This window comes from Phyllobates terribilis, unplaced genomic scaffold (assembly GCF_046119375.1).
Source record: "Phyllobates terribilis strain yellow unplaced genomic scaffold, ASM4611937v1 Scaffold_12__6_contigs__length_324123572, whole genome shotgun sequence".
Taxonomy (NCBI): domain Eukaryota; kingdom Metazoa; phylum Chordata; class Amphibia; order Anura; family Dendrobatidae; genus Phyllobates; species Phyllobates terribilis.
In genome coordinates this window covers 125,036,807-125,051,933 of record NW_027362772.1, presented here as the reverse complement: position 1 = coordinate 125,051,933, position 15,127 = coordinate 125,036,807, and the positions used below count along the sequence as shown (strand labels likewise).

The 15,127-nt window shown below is 43.9% G+C and overlaps 1 protein-coding gene across 2 annotated transcripts in view; it reads left to right on the top strand.

Annotated features, from left to right (window-relative positions):
- Positions 1-15,127, top strand: part of LOC141172259 (sulfotransferase 2B1-like) — a 649,758-nt gene that overhangs the window by 264,985 nt on the left and 369,646 nt on the right. The gene's annotated exons all lie outside the window — the stretch shown is intronic.

The following is a 15,127-nucleotide window of genomic DNA, read 5'->3' as shown; positions in this document are numbered from 1 at the left end:
ATACGTTTGACATAGAACCATGGTTTCAAATAGCAGGCCTGTAGTTTACTAATACTATTCTTCACAGAGACCTCCTGTGAATCGCTTGACCAACACACTGCAACTTAATGGAAGGCAGAAATGGCTAATTCTGGAGCACTGTAATATGTGATATGTCAGACAGAAAACCACGGTTTTAAATAGCATGCCTATAATTTACTAACACTATTCTTCACAGACACCTAGTGTGAATATCTTGACCGACACACTGCAACAAAATGGAAACCAATATTTCCACGTTCAGTTCAAATTTCTGGATTTTTATAATGTAATATGGAACAGATCTTGCTGTATTCTGCAGTGCTAACAAGCAAATGGAGCAGAAAAATGATGTACTCTGGATTGCTTTTTAAGCAAATAACCAGGATTAAGATAAAAAAAAATTGCCCTTGTCCCTGATACCTGGGACTATGTCTACAAATATTTGTCACAGCAGGATCAGTCAGAAGTTGAACTTACAATGGACCCTCTTGTGCTGTATAGTGTTGAGCCACCCCCGTAGTGTTCGAGTTCGGTTCGGTTCGTCGAACACCCGTATGTTCGCCGAACTGTTCGTCGAACTGTTGGTCGAACACCTTCGAACACCGTTAAAACCAATGGCAGGCAAACAAAAACACATAGAAACACATAGAAAACACCTTCAAAGGTGTCCAAAAGCTGACAAACTGCTCAGAAGACACAACTAACACATGGAAAAGTGACAAGTACATATAGTCATGTGAAAAGAAAAGAGGTGGAGGAGTAAATGGAGGGGGAGACACAGATATAGGCATGTCATTCCCTTCTAAAACCAAAAAAGTGCAAAGCCGACACGGCCAGTCCGTTCCTGCCCGTGCGACCTCTGTGTCGCTGGGTTTGTGCCAGAGCCGCGGTGGACCCTGATGGCCAGCCCCCCTCTCCCAATACTGGTGCCTGTCTGCTGGTGGGTCGAGCAAGCCCCCCTGCGGTGGAGGCAGGTCTAATCTTTTTAATTTAAATTTTCTCTCTAATTTGAATAAGTACACTTTAAATCCTTTTACAAGGATCTATTGGAGGGCAAGTCTCATGCCAGCAGCCACGTAATTCCAGCTCCAGTAGCGTCCACTAAAGCTGCTGCAGTTATAAAGCTTTTATAAGGATCGAGCATGGCGGTCCACCGCAAGGCGTCCTACCGCCAGTCCCAGCCCCTGTGCCTTGGGGTGCCTCCCTGATGCTCTTCACTGAGTGTCCCGGGGGCCCGAACCATTTCCTTTGAAAAAATTAAGTGTCCAAACTACAGGTGGTGTAGCTTGCTTAACAGCTGGGATAATGCGCTGACTAGCAGACACTGCTACTAGGCACAAAGTATTTCCTGGGCTAGATGCAGTTAAAAATTTGTAATTAGATACTCTCGTTGGATGCTGAGAAAGCATTCCATAGAGTTTCCTGGCAAGCCATATATTATTCTCTTAAAAAGCTTGGTGTAGGGGTCTAGGGGACCCTTTTATAGGCAACATCATGGCCCTGTATCGCAATACGTCACCTAGGCTGAAGATAAATGGAACATTTTGATGACCTTTCATTATCACCAATGGGACAAGGCAGGGATGTCCTCTGTCCCCTCTCTTATACATCCTAGAGACGGAGCACCTGCTCTCATCAATTCGCCATAACCCCAATATTAGGTGGATTGAGGTGGGAGGCACCGAGTACAAGTGCTCAGCATTTGGTGATGATGTCCTAGTATATATCACTCAATCACATATATCCATCCCTGCTGTTATGGCTGAAATAGATCACTTTGTTACATGGTCAAATTTTAAAATCAATGCAGCGAAGTCTGAGGCCCTCGATGTCTCCCTCCCCAGATCCATACAGGATTCCATCCAGTCCAACTTTCCCTTTGCCTGGCCCTCACATGGTATCAAATACTTAGGAATTCTTATTCATAGAGACCTCTCCCATCTATGTTATCTTAATTTTGGGCCCTTTATTGAACAACTCCATACAGACCACGGTTGGCAAGTTAGAACTGTAAGATTCACTACGTGAACCACTGGTGTTTTGTGAAAAAGCACATGTACACTGTGTTCCTAATTAGAGATGAGCGGTGTTCAACTAGAACTGTTCGCTCATCTCAAATTCGAGCTGTTTTGGGCGGTGATAGAGTCGTTCGACGAACGCGAACGATTTGCAAAAAATTCGGCTGTTCGAGGTTATGTTCGATTACTGTTCGTGCACCAAAAGCGTGTCCTGCATGTCTGGCGCTATTAGAGCACCAATCATGCAGGGATTGTCTGCCACTCACTGTAATGCCACAGCCATGGTGGTTGTGGCATTACAGTGGTTGCCCAAATCGATGGGAACAGTGCTCACAGTGAAACATGTAAAGCCGGCAATTCAGCAGCGGCATACACCGGTACCCGACAATTTAGAACCAAAAGAATAGAGTATCACACATAGATTAGATAGATAGAAACATCAGTCACATATATAAGAAGTGCAGTGACAGTGTTGGTTACTGTACTTGTCATTTAGTGTAAAGGATTTATTTAAAAAAATATTAGTGTTTTCATGCACCGTCTCTTTAAAAAAGCCGGCCGGCAATTCAGCATCGGTACCCGACAATTTATAACAGAAAGAATAGAGCATCACACATAGATTAGATAGATAGAAACATGTCAGTCACATATATCATAGAATCATAGAATGGTAGAGTTGGAAGGGACCTCCTGGGTCATCTGGTCCAACCCCGTGCTCAAAGCAGGATTCACTAGATCATCTCAGACAGATGTCTGTCCAGCCTCTGTTTGAAGACGTCCATTGAAGGGGAACTCACCACCTCTCGTGGCAGCCTGTTCCACTCATTAATCACCCTAACTGTCAAAAAGTTTTTTCTAATATCTAATCTGTGTCTCCTCCCATTTAGTTTCATCCCATTGCTTCTAGATTTTCCTTGTGCAAATGAGAATAAAGATGATCCTTCTACAATGTGACAGCCCTTGACATATTTGTAGACAGCTATTAAGTCTCCTCTCAGTCTTCTTTTTTGCAAGCTAAACATTCCCAAATCCTGCAACCGTTCCTCATAGGACATGGTTTGCAGACCAGTCACCATTCTGGTCGCTCTTCTCTGAACTTGCTCCAGTTTGTCTATGTCTTTTTTAAAATGTGGTGCCCAAAACTGTACACAGTATTCCAGATGAGGTCTGACCAAAGAGGAGTAAAGACCGATAATGACTTCACGTGATCTAGACTGTATGCTTCTGTTAATACATCCCAGAATTGTATTTGCCTTTTTTCTGCTGCATCACACTGTTGACTCATGTTCAGTCTATGATCTATTAGTATACCTAAGTCTTTTTCACATGTACTGTTGCTTAGCTCTATTCCTCCCATTCTGTATATGCTTTTTTCATTTTTATTGCCCAGATGTAGTACTTTGCACTTTTCCCTGTTAAAAACCATTCTGTTGGTTGCTGCCCACTGCTCCAGTTTATTTAGGTCTTTTTGAATCCTCTCTCTCTCTTCTCTAGTATTAGTTATCCCTCCTAGCTTTGTGTCATCAGCAAATTTAATCAGTTTACCCTCAATTCCTTCATCTAAATCATTGATAAAGATGTTGAACAATACAGGTCCCAGGACGGAGCCCTGTGGTACCCCACTTGAGACATTCATCCAGCTGGATGTGAAGCCATTTACAACCACCCTTTGAGTCCGATCACTAAGCCAGTTATGAATCCACCTAACAGTTGCCTGGTCCATTGCATACTTGGTCATTTTTTCAATAAGGATGGTGTGAGATACTTTGTCAAATGCTTTGCTGAAGTCAAGATATACTATATCTACAGCATTTCCCTGATCCACCCAGTCAGTGATTCTGTCATAGAAGGAAATTAAGTTAGTCTGACATGACTTGTTAGTTACAAACCCATGCTGACTCTGGTTAATCACTTCATTCTTATCCATGTACTTACATACATGTTGTTTAATAATTTGTTCAAAGATCTTTCCTGGTATAGAAGTCAGACTCACCGGCCTATAGTTCCCTGGGTCCACCTTCTTCCCCTTTTTGAAGATAGGAACAACATTTGCTCTTCTCCAGTCTTCTGGGACTTCTCCTGTTCTCCAAGAATTTTCAAAGATTATGGAGAGTGGTTCTAAAATTTCTTCTACGATCTCCTTCAGTACTCTGGGGTGTAATTCATCTGGACCTGGAGACTTGAACTCATTTATGTTAGCTAAATATTCCCTCACAATCTTTCTGTTTACAGATAACTTGGATTCCTCTATTCCTTTAAAAGGACAGTGAAGATCAGTTGATGTTACATTTTCTTTCTGAGAGAAAACAGATGCAAAATAGGAATTAAAAAGTTCGGCCTTCTCAACATCCTCTCTTACCATTTCTCCATTTTCATCCTGTAAAAATCCTATAGCATCTTTGACTTTTCTTTTACTTTTGACATACCCCCAAAATCCTTTTTTATTGCTTTTGACATCTCTTGCAAGCCTTAATTCATTGTCAGCTTTAGCTAACCTGATACGTGCCCTACAGGATCTGCAGACTGCATTATAATCTTCTTTAGATATGCCTCCCTCTTTCCATTTAATAAACATTTCTTTCTTTCTTTTTAGCATGTGTTTAAGTTCTCTGTTCATCCATCCTGGTTTCCTTAAATGCTTCCCATTCTTCCTACTTTTCGGGATTGTTAACGATTGTGCTTTGAGAATCTCATTTTTAAAAATTTCCCATCCTTCCTGGACATTTTTGTCCTTAAGGACATCCAGCCATTGGATCCCTCCTATTCTCTTTCTGAGTCTCTTAAAATCTGCCTTTCTAAAATCTAACCTTGAAGTCTGAGTCTTCACATGTCTTCCTCCTCTAGTTATCCAAAATTCTATAATAGCATGATCGCTGCCTCCTAGGGTCCCAGCCACCTTTACCTCCTCAACCATTTCCTCCCTGTTTATAAGGATTAGATCCAAAGTAGCAGATCCCCTTGTTTTCTCCCCTACCTTTTGGAAGATAAAGTTGCCAGCAAGAGAGGATAAGAATTTGCTTGACCTGTTAGTTTTACTTGAGAGAGATTCCCAACAAATGTCTGGATAGTTGAAATCTCCCATGACCACTACGTCATATTTTTTGGAGAACTTGGTCATTTGATACATAAAGAGTTCATCCATATCTTCAGCTTGCCCAGGTGGCCTGTAGTAAATGCCTACAATGGTGTCCTTTCCGTTGTTCTCTCCTTGTATTCTTACCCAAACAGTTTCCACAGAACTCCCAGTCTCTGAAGCTTCAATCTCTGTGCAGATATACGCTTTTCTAACAAACAATGCAACACCTCCTCCTCGTTTATCAAGTCTGTTTCTTGCAAATAAGTTGTATCCTTTTAGCCTTTTATTCCAATCATGTGTATCGTCCCACCAAGTTTCAGTGATTCCAATGACATCATATTCCTTTTCCTGCATTAGTAGTTCCAATTCTCCTTGTTTGTTGCCCATGCTTTGTGCATTTGTATAAAAACATTTTAGTTTGTGATTGGTTTCTCTTCCTCCCATATTTTTATTATTTAAATTAATTATTTAAATATAAGAAGTACAGTGATAGTGTTGATTACTGTACTTGTCGTTTAGTGTTAAAATAAAGGATTTATTAAAAAAAAATTGGCGTGGGGTTCCCCGTAATTTTAGTCTCTAGCGGAGGTTAAACAGACGGCTGGGGCAGATGTTTGAAGCCTGGGAAGGGGGTAATACCCACGGAGCTTCCCAGGCTACTAATATCAGCCCCCAGCTGAATACCTAGCCTTTACTAGCTATTAAAATGGGGAACCCCCAAAAAAATGACGTGGGGTCACCCCTATTTTAATAGCTAGCAAAGGCTAGGCAGACAGCTGGGGGCTGATATTAATAGCCCAGTAAGGGTGCCATGAATATTGGCCCCCTCCCAGGCTAGAAACACCAGACGTCAGCCGCCCCAGAAATGGCGCATCCGTAGGATGCGCCAATTCTGGCACTTAGCCTCGCTCTTCCCACTGCCCTGTAGCGGTGGCAGTGGGGTAATAGGGTTGGGGTTGATGTCAGCTTATAATGCCAGCTGACATCAAGCCCAGGTTAGTAATGGAGAGGCGTCTATAAGACACCCCCATTACTAACCCCATAGTCAAAGTTACAAAAAAACACAAACACCCAGAATAAAGTCTTTTAATTGAAATAAAGACACAATTCTTTATTGTTCTAAATTAAACCATACTTAACTAGAGATGAGCGTTGTTCTACTCGAACTGTTCGCCAATCTCAAATTCGAGCTGTTTTGGGCGGTGTTCGAGCCGTTCGGCGAACACGAACAATTTGAGAAAAATTCGGCTGTTCGAGGTTATGTTCGATAACTGTTCGTGCACCAAAATCATAACTGGATTTTTTCTCAGTAATGATGAAAATTAATGTTAATACGCAGTTTGAGTGTACAGCGGGGCGGGGGGAGGGGCAGGGGATGGATCTCTGCAGGAACAATGAAGATCTCCATTTTTTTTTCTCTTTCCCGCATTTGCAGTGGGGAGGTGCAATCTGTCAGCCTATCAGCAGCGCACACACGGAGCGAAGTGCTTTTTTTCACACAAGCAAGGGCATGTGTGATTGGCAGTGTATGTCACATGTCCTTGCCCTATAAGACCAAGTCATTTTCCCCGTCGCCACCATTTTCTCACTGCTGCAGCTGCGTGTTAGACGGCACCGCTGTTGCTGTGTGCGATATACCTTGTTAATTTCAAGCCAATTTTCGCACAAATATACAGATAGCTTGGGAGTAGGGAATAGTTGTGATTGCAGTCCTTTTAAGGACTAGGTTACAGCATTTCCTACGACTTTTATCAGGCAGGTCTGTGCTCTTAAATAGATAGATTGTGGGAGTAAAGACTAATTGTAATTGGAGTCCTTTTCAGGACTAGGTTACATCAGTTCCTATCAGTTTTTGCCAGGCAGGTCTGTGCCAGTGCTGTGCAAGTTTTTTTCACAGCATTTAGCTGAATCTAGCAAAGCTAATCCTTTTTGGCCTATTGCAGAGTGTGTTAGTCAGTGGAGTAGCCTATCTGTGTTGCAAGATATACCACCTGTGTATAGAATACCAATTTTTTTACTGCACCTAGTGAAGTAAAATCTTTTGGGCATAGCATCATTCTATTAGTCCATCTATACTGACCTCCATCAGGTTGCAAACTGAATATAATTTTTTTCTGCATCTAGCTCTGAAAAAATATTTGGGCTTCTAGCGGTGTGTGGGACTTGGTCTATTAGTCCATCTATACTGACCTCCATCAGGTTGCAAATTAAAAATAATTTTTTTCTGCATCTAGCTCTGAAAAAATATTTGGGCTTCTAGCAGTGTGTGGGACTTGGTCTATTAGTCCATCTATACTGACCTCCATCAGGTTGCAAATTAAAAATAATTTTTTTCTTCATTTATCTCTGAAAAAATATTTGGGCTTCTAGCAGCGTGTGGGACTTGTTCTATTAGTCCATCTATACTGACCTCCATCAGGTTGCAAATTAAAAATAATTTTTTTCTGCATCTAGCTCTGAAAAAATATTTGGGCATCTAGCAGTGTGTGGGACTTGGTCTATTAGTCCATCTATACTGACCTCCATCAGGTTGCAAATTAAAAATAATTTTTTTCTGCATCTAGCTCTGAAAAAATATTTGGGCTTCTAGCAGTGTGTGGGACTTGGTCTATTAGTCCATCTATACTGACCTCCATCAGGTTGCAAATTAAAAATAATTTTTTTCTTCATTTATCTCTGAAAAAATATTTGGGCTTCTAGCGGTGTGTGGGACTTGTTCTATTAGTCCATCTATACTGACCTCCATCAGGTTGCAAATTAAAAATAATTTTTTTCTGCATCTAGCTCTGAAAAAATATTTGGGCTTCTAGCAGTGTGTGGGACTTGGTCTATTAGTCCATCTATACTGACCTCCATCAGGTTGCAAATTAAAAATAATTTTTTTCTGCATCTAGCTCTGAAAAAATATTTGGGCTTCTAGCAGTGTGTGGGACTTGGTCTATTAGTCCATCTATACTGACCTCCATCAGGTTGCAAATTGAATAAAAAAAATTTCTGCATCTAGCTCTGAAAAAATATTTGGGCTTCTAGCGGTGTGTGGGACTTGGTCTATTAGTCCATCTATACTGACCTCCATCAGGTTGCAAATTAAAAATAATTTTTTTCTGCATCTAGCTCTGAAAAAATATTTGGGCTTCTAGCAGTGTGTGGGACTTGGTCTATTAGTCCATCTATACTGACCTCCATCAGGTTGCAAATTAAAAATAATTTTTTTCTTCATTTAGCTCTGAAAAAATATTTGGGCTTCTAGCAGTGTGTGGGACTTGTTCTATTAGTCCTTCTATACTGACGTCCAGCAGGTTACAAATTGAATATAATTTTTTTCTGCATCTAGCTCTGAAAAAATATTTGGGCTTCTAGCGGTGTGTGGGACTTGGTCTATTAGTCCATCTATACTGACCTCCATCAGGTTGCAAATTAAAAATAATTTTTTTCTGCATCTAGCTCTGAAAAAATATTTGGGCTTCTAGCAGTGTGTGGGACTTGGTCTATTAGTCCATCTATACTGACCTCCATCAGGTTGCAAATTAAAAATAATTTTTTTCTGCATCTAGCTCTGAAAAAATATTTGGGCTTCTAGCAGTGTGTGGGACTTGGTCTATTAGTCCATCTATACTGACCTCCATCAGGTTGCAAATTAAAAATAATTATTTTCTGCATCTAGCTCTGAAAAAATATTTGGGCTTCTAGCAGTGTGTGGGACTTGGTCTATTAGTCCATCTATACTGACCTCCATCAGGTTGCAAATTGAATAAAAAAAATTTCTGCATCTAGCTCTGAAAAAATATTTGGGCTTCTAGCGGTGTGTGGGACTTGGTCTATTAGTCCATCTATACTGACCTCCATCAGGTTGCAAATTAAAAATAATTTTTTTCTGCATCTAACCCAGCCAATAGTTTTGGCCTAATACCACAGTTTGGCCACTCAGCTCTGCTCGGTTACCATCCATTGTTTTTTTGTGCAAACAACTCCAGAGTTGTGAATTAGTTAACCACCAAAATGAGTGGAAAAAGGCCTGCTGCTGGTGGAAAGGGGAATAGGCATGTTGGGAAGGGGAAAAAAGGTTGTGTCCGTGGGGTAGGTGCAGAAGAAAGACCATCTTCCAGCCAAACTAAAATGTCTACTTCTTTTAGCGGACAATGTGATAAGATCCCTTTCTTACGGCCACGCCAATCGCTACAAATTCCAGATGAGGCACAAAAACAGCAGGTGCTTCAACGGATATCAAGTGCTCCTTTAAGTGGGCTCTCCTCCACATCAACTTCAACATCACAAATACTCCAGTCCTCAAAGGTGTCACCCAAATCGCACTTGCTTCCTCACAGCTCCCAAATCTCCAGCTGCCCGTCTGAGTATGAGGTAGAACAGATGGTTGAGTCTGCAGAGCTGTTTACTCATACTATAGCCTGGGAATCAGAGGTCGACTCCAGCGCTTCTGTGAATCCAGACGAGGAAATGATCTGCACTGATGCCCAGAATCTTTATGAGTCGGATCCAGGACCAGACGCAGAAGGTTCTGACCATAATGTAGACCCTCATTCCCAAACTGTAACTCCTGTTGGTGGAGACAATGAGGAAGACGATGATAAGACTCAAATACCTGATTGGAGCGACAACTTTAGTTTTTTGTCAGGGCAGGAACAGGTTGGCTCTGAGGACGACGGGTGTGATAACGCACAGGGTGATGATGATGAGGTCGGAGATCCCACTTAATGTCAACCCACAGTCAGCCAAGAGATGAGGTCAGCAGAGGAGGTGGAGGAAGATGCTAGTGACGACGAGGTCAGGTTGCGCCTTCCTGGACAGAGACGTAGTACTGGAAGCACGTCAACAACTGCATCCTCAAACACAACTCTGCCTCTCACCACAAGTCGTGGTGGCTCTTCAGGTCGCATGGGTGCTAAGCCTTGCATAGCCTGGGCATTTTTTCAGATCGATAAAGATGACCCAACTCGTGTTATCTGTAATATTTGTCAGCAAAAGCTAAGTAGAGGCCAAAAAATACATAGTTTGAGTACTTCATGCATGAACCGGCACATGGACATGAAGCATAAGTTGCAGTGGGAAGCTCAGTGTGCTACAATGCGGTCTAGCCGGCCGGGCCAACCACCGTCTGCCATATCTTGTGCATCCGCGGCCTCTTCATCCTCTGTGACTGGGGGGACAGCAGTCACACCTGTTTTGGGGCGCAGACCTGCCACCTCTTTACCCGCAACAGCCAGCGTGATTGGCAGGTCATCATTTTCTTTGGAGGTTGTAACACCAGCTGGTCTTGAGCGCTGTCCGACATCGATAGCACCACCTTTGGATCAAGGCAACCTAACATGTCCGCCTGCATCTTCCTCACAGACCGGCAGTTTGCCGGGGACACCCTTATCAACCCCGTCTAAGCACAATAGCCAGCCCTCGGTCCCTCAGATGTGGACAAGTAAAAGACCATTTCCTCCTAGCCATGAGAAAGCTAAGAGGTTGAATTTCACCATCTGCAAGCTCTTGGCTACAGAAATGCTGCCTTTCCGCCTGGTGGACACAGAGGATTTTCGAGACCTTATGTCCGTCGCAGTGCCCCAGTACCAGATGCCCAGTCGGCACTACTTCTCAAAGAAAGGTGTGCCTGCGCTCCACCAGCATGTCGCACACAACATCACCGCTTCTTTGAGAAACTCTGTGTGTGACAGAGTGCATTTCACCACAGAAACTTGGACGAGTAGGCATGGACAGGGGCGTTACATGTCGCTGACTGGGCACTGGGTAACTATGGTGACAGCAGGACAAGGGGCTGCTGTCCAAGTCTTGCCGTCCCCACGAGTTGTGCGTCAATCCTCTTTATGTCATTTTTCCTCCACTGCTCTGCCTCCTCAACCTCCTCTCGGTCTTCCACCTGCACCCAAAGCCTGTCTGGTCATGCCACAAGCTTTCTAACTGCGCAGAAGGGATCCTGCACACCTCCTTACTATGCTGGCAGTAGGGCTCAACGTCATCAGGCGGTTTTTACATTGAAATGTCTGGGAAATGTAAGTCACACAGCTGAGGAGTTGTGGTCAGCTCTGGAGAACCAATTTCATGAATGGTTGTCTCCACTGGACCTGAAACCAGGGAAGGCCGTGTGCGACAATGCTGCAAACCTGGGTGCGGCCCTTCGCCGGGGCAATGTCACACACGTGCCTTGTATGGCTCACGTGTTGAACCTGGTTGTCCAGCAATTTTTAGCCCACTATCCCAGACTAGATGGCCTTCTGCAGAGGGCACGGTCGCTGTGTGCTCACTTCCGCCGTTCGCATCCCGCAGCTCAGCGACTTACATCTCTACAGAAGTCGTTGGGCCTGCCACTTCACCGGCTAAAATGCGATGTGCCTACCCGGTGGAATTCAACTCTGCACATGTTGCAGCGACTGTGGCAGCACCGACAAGCCCTGGTGCAATACGTTCTGACGTATAGCGTGGGCCAACGAGATTCAGAGGTGGGGCAAATCACGCTGGAGGAGTGGTCTCAGATCAGGGACCTATGCACCCTTCTGCACAGTTTTGAAATGGCGACGAAGATGTTTAGTGCTGACGATGCCATTATCAGCATGACTATTCCGGTGATTTACATGCTGGAGCACATGTTAAACAGAATTCGGATTCAGGTGGTGGCACAAGAGGAGGTGGAGGAAGTAGAGGAGGAGGAGTTGTATGCGGAAGGGCTAACATCTGCAAGGTCCAGACGGTCGGCAGCACCAAGGCGGCAGGCATGTGAGGGTGGGGGAGATGGTTTAACCAGGGCGCATGGTAGCAGCCAAACTAGTGAGGAAGGTGCAGGAGCCCAGGAAGAAGTGGAGGACGAACTGATGGAAGACTCATCAGATGAGGGAGACCTTGATCACATTTCTGTTGTGCGAGGTTGGGGGGAGAGGACAGAGGAAGGAAGCATGATTGTTACCTCGCCACCAACACAACAGGGACTTGGTGCTCCTGGATGCGCAACACACATGAGTGCCTTCTTGCTGCACTACCTGCAACATGACCCTCGAATTGTGAGAATTAGAAATAATCCTGACTACTGGGTTGCCACACTGTTAGATCCCCGGTACAAAAGTAAATTTGCAGAAATTATTCCTGCCATAGAAAGGGATGCACGCATGCAGGAGTATCAGCAGAGACTGTTGCAGAATCTTACATGTGCTTTTCCACAAAATACCAGTGGTGCACGTAGTGAATCTCACAGTTCCAACTTGCCAACCGTGGGACCGTCAAGTGTTCAGCACTCAAACCGTAACAGAACCACAGTATCTGCTGGTAACATCAATTTTGCGGAATCATTTCACCACTTTTTTAGCCCATCCTTTGCAAGGCCACAGGAGACAAGAAGTCTGACACATAGTCAACGCCTAGAGACGATAGTACAGGAGTATCTCCAAGTAAACATTGAAGCCACGACTGTGTCACTGGACCCTTGCTCTTTTTGGGCTTCCAATCTGGATAAATGGCCGGAGCTAGCCACTTACGCCTTGGAGATCTTGTCATGCCCCGCAGCCAGCGTTCTGTCTGAACGTGTGTTCAGCGCTGCTGGTGGTGTGCTGACAGATAAGCGCACGCGGCTCTCCACTGATAATGTAGACAGACTCACGTTCATAAAGATGAACAAATCATGGATCCGAAACGACTTTTCTACCCCTGTGTCATCCTGGGGAGAGTAAAAGCTTGATGATTGGTTAAAATCACCCTACCAACCGTTTTAAGCTTTCAAATTACTAATCATGTTTATCTGTATCTTGACTGGAAAATAATTTGGGCTTTGTAGCAGTGTGCAGCACTGATCCTATTAGGCCATCTATAATAAGCTTCACCAGATTTATAATTAAAAATAATTTTTAGCTGCATCTAGCCCGGAAAATAATTTTGGGGCTCCGAGATGCGCAAGACACATAAGTGCCTTCTTGCTGCACTACCTGCAGCATGACCCTCATATTGTCAGAATTCGAAGTAATCATGACTACTGGGTTGCCACACTCTTAGATCCCCCAAACTTTTCGATCAACCTTTTCATTTTAATAAAGACCAAAAAAATGGTCATTTTTGAAATTATAAGCATTAGCAGGTTGTTAGAAACTGAAATCAAACAGTTTTCAACTCAAAACTTTATTCTAGGTGATGTTACATTTTCACATAGGACCCCTTGTTCGAAAGGAGCTTCTGAACTCTCTCGTCCATTGAATTTGTCAGGTTTTGGATGGTTTCTGCTTCAATTGTTTTGCATGAGGATAGAATACCCTCCCAGAGCTCTTGCTTAGATGTGAACTGCCTCCCGCCATCATAGACACTCCTTTTAATGATGCTCCAAAGGTTCTGAATGGGGTAGAGGTCAGGGGAGCATGGGGGTCACACCATAAGTTTGTCCCCTTTTATGCCCATATCAGCCAGAGATGCAGATGTTTTATGTGCAGCATGAGATGGTGCATTATCATGCAGAAAAATGATCTTGCTGTGAAATACACGGTTCTTCTTCTTGAACCATGGCAGGAAGTGCTGTTTGAGAAAATCCACATACATTATGGAGTTCATCTTTAGCGCCTTCAGGGATCCTAAAGGGGCCGACAATCTCTCTCCCCATGATTCCAGCCCAAAACATTACTCCACCTCCTCCTTGTTGGCGCTGTAGCCGTGTTTGCGTGGGGTGTCCATCAACCAGCCATCCTCCACTCCATTCATCTGGACCATCGAGCGCTGCACGGCACTCATCCGTGAACAAAACAGTTTTGAAATCAGTCTTCATGTAATGTTTGGCCCACTGGAGCCGTTTCTGCTTGTGTGAAGTGGATAGAGGAGGTCGACAGGATGGCGTATGCACAGCTGCAAACCTCTGAAGGACCCTGCATCTTGTTGTTCGGGGGACGTTGGAGGCACAAGCAGCTTCAAAAACTTGTCTGCTGCTATGACAAGGCTTTTTTGCCGCTGCTCTTTCAACCTGACGTAATTGCCTGTAGGAAAGAGTCCTCAATTTGCCCTTATCAGCACGCACACGTGTGTACTGTGAATCAGTTACATACTTCTTGATTGCCAAGACACTTCATCCTGATCATCGCACAATGTTGATTGTAGTCATGCCTTGACCTAAACACTCCACAATTTGTTGCTTCTCAGCAGCCGACACATCCTTTTTCTTTCCCATTTTGGCAGAAAATGTAGGCTGCTTAATAATGTGAGAGAGCCTTCTTAAGTAGTCTTGCCTTTCATTGGACACACCTGCCAAACTAATTAGCACAGGTGTCTGCAATTGCTTACAGTGATATAAAGAGCCCTGACACACATCACCATCAATGAGTTTAACTGACAAACAAACAAATTCTTCCCTTATCACTCCTAAACACTTTTTGCATAATAATTTGGAACGCGGTGTACATGTGCTTTTCCACAAAACACCAGTGGTTCACGTAGTGAATCTTACAGTTCTAACTTGCCAACCGTGGTCTGTATGGAATTGTTCAAACATAAAGGGCCCAAAATTAAGATAACATAAATGGGAGAGGTCTCTATGAATAGGAATTCCTAAGTATTTGATACCCTGTGAGGGCCAGGCAAAGGGAAAGTTGGACTGGATGGAATCCTATATGGATTTAGGGAGGGAGACATCGAGGGCCTCAGACTTCGCTGCATTGATTTTAAAATTTTACCATGTAACAAAGTGATCTATTTCAGCCATAACAGCAGGGATGGATATATGTGATTGAGTGATATATACTAGGACATCATCAGCAAATAGAGAGCACTTGTACTCGGTGCCTCCCACCTCAATCCACCTAATATTGGGGTTATGGCGAATTGATGAGAGCAGGTGCTCCGTCACTAGGATGTATAAGAGAGGGGACAGAGGACATCCCTGCCTTGTCCCATTGGTGATTGTGAAAGGTGATGAAAATGTTCTGACGCACCCCCTGGGCCTTGGGACACCCGGAGCCGGACCCTTTTTGGTGGATGCTGGTGGTTGTAGTCTTCGTGGCGGCGATCCGGTTCCGTGGCTCAGGGCGGTCAA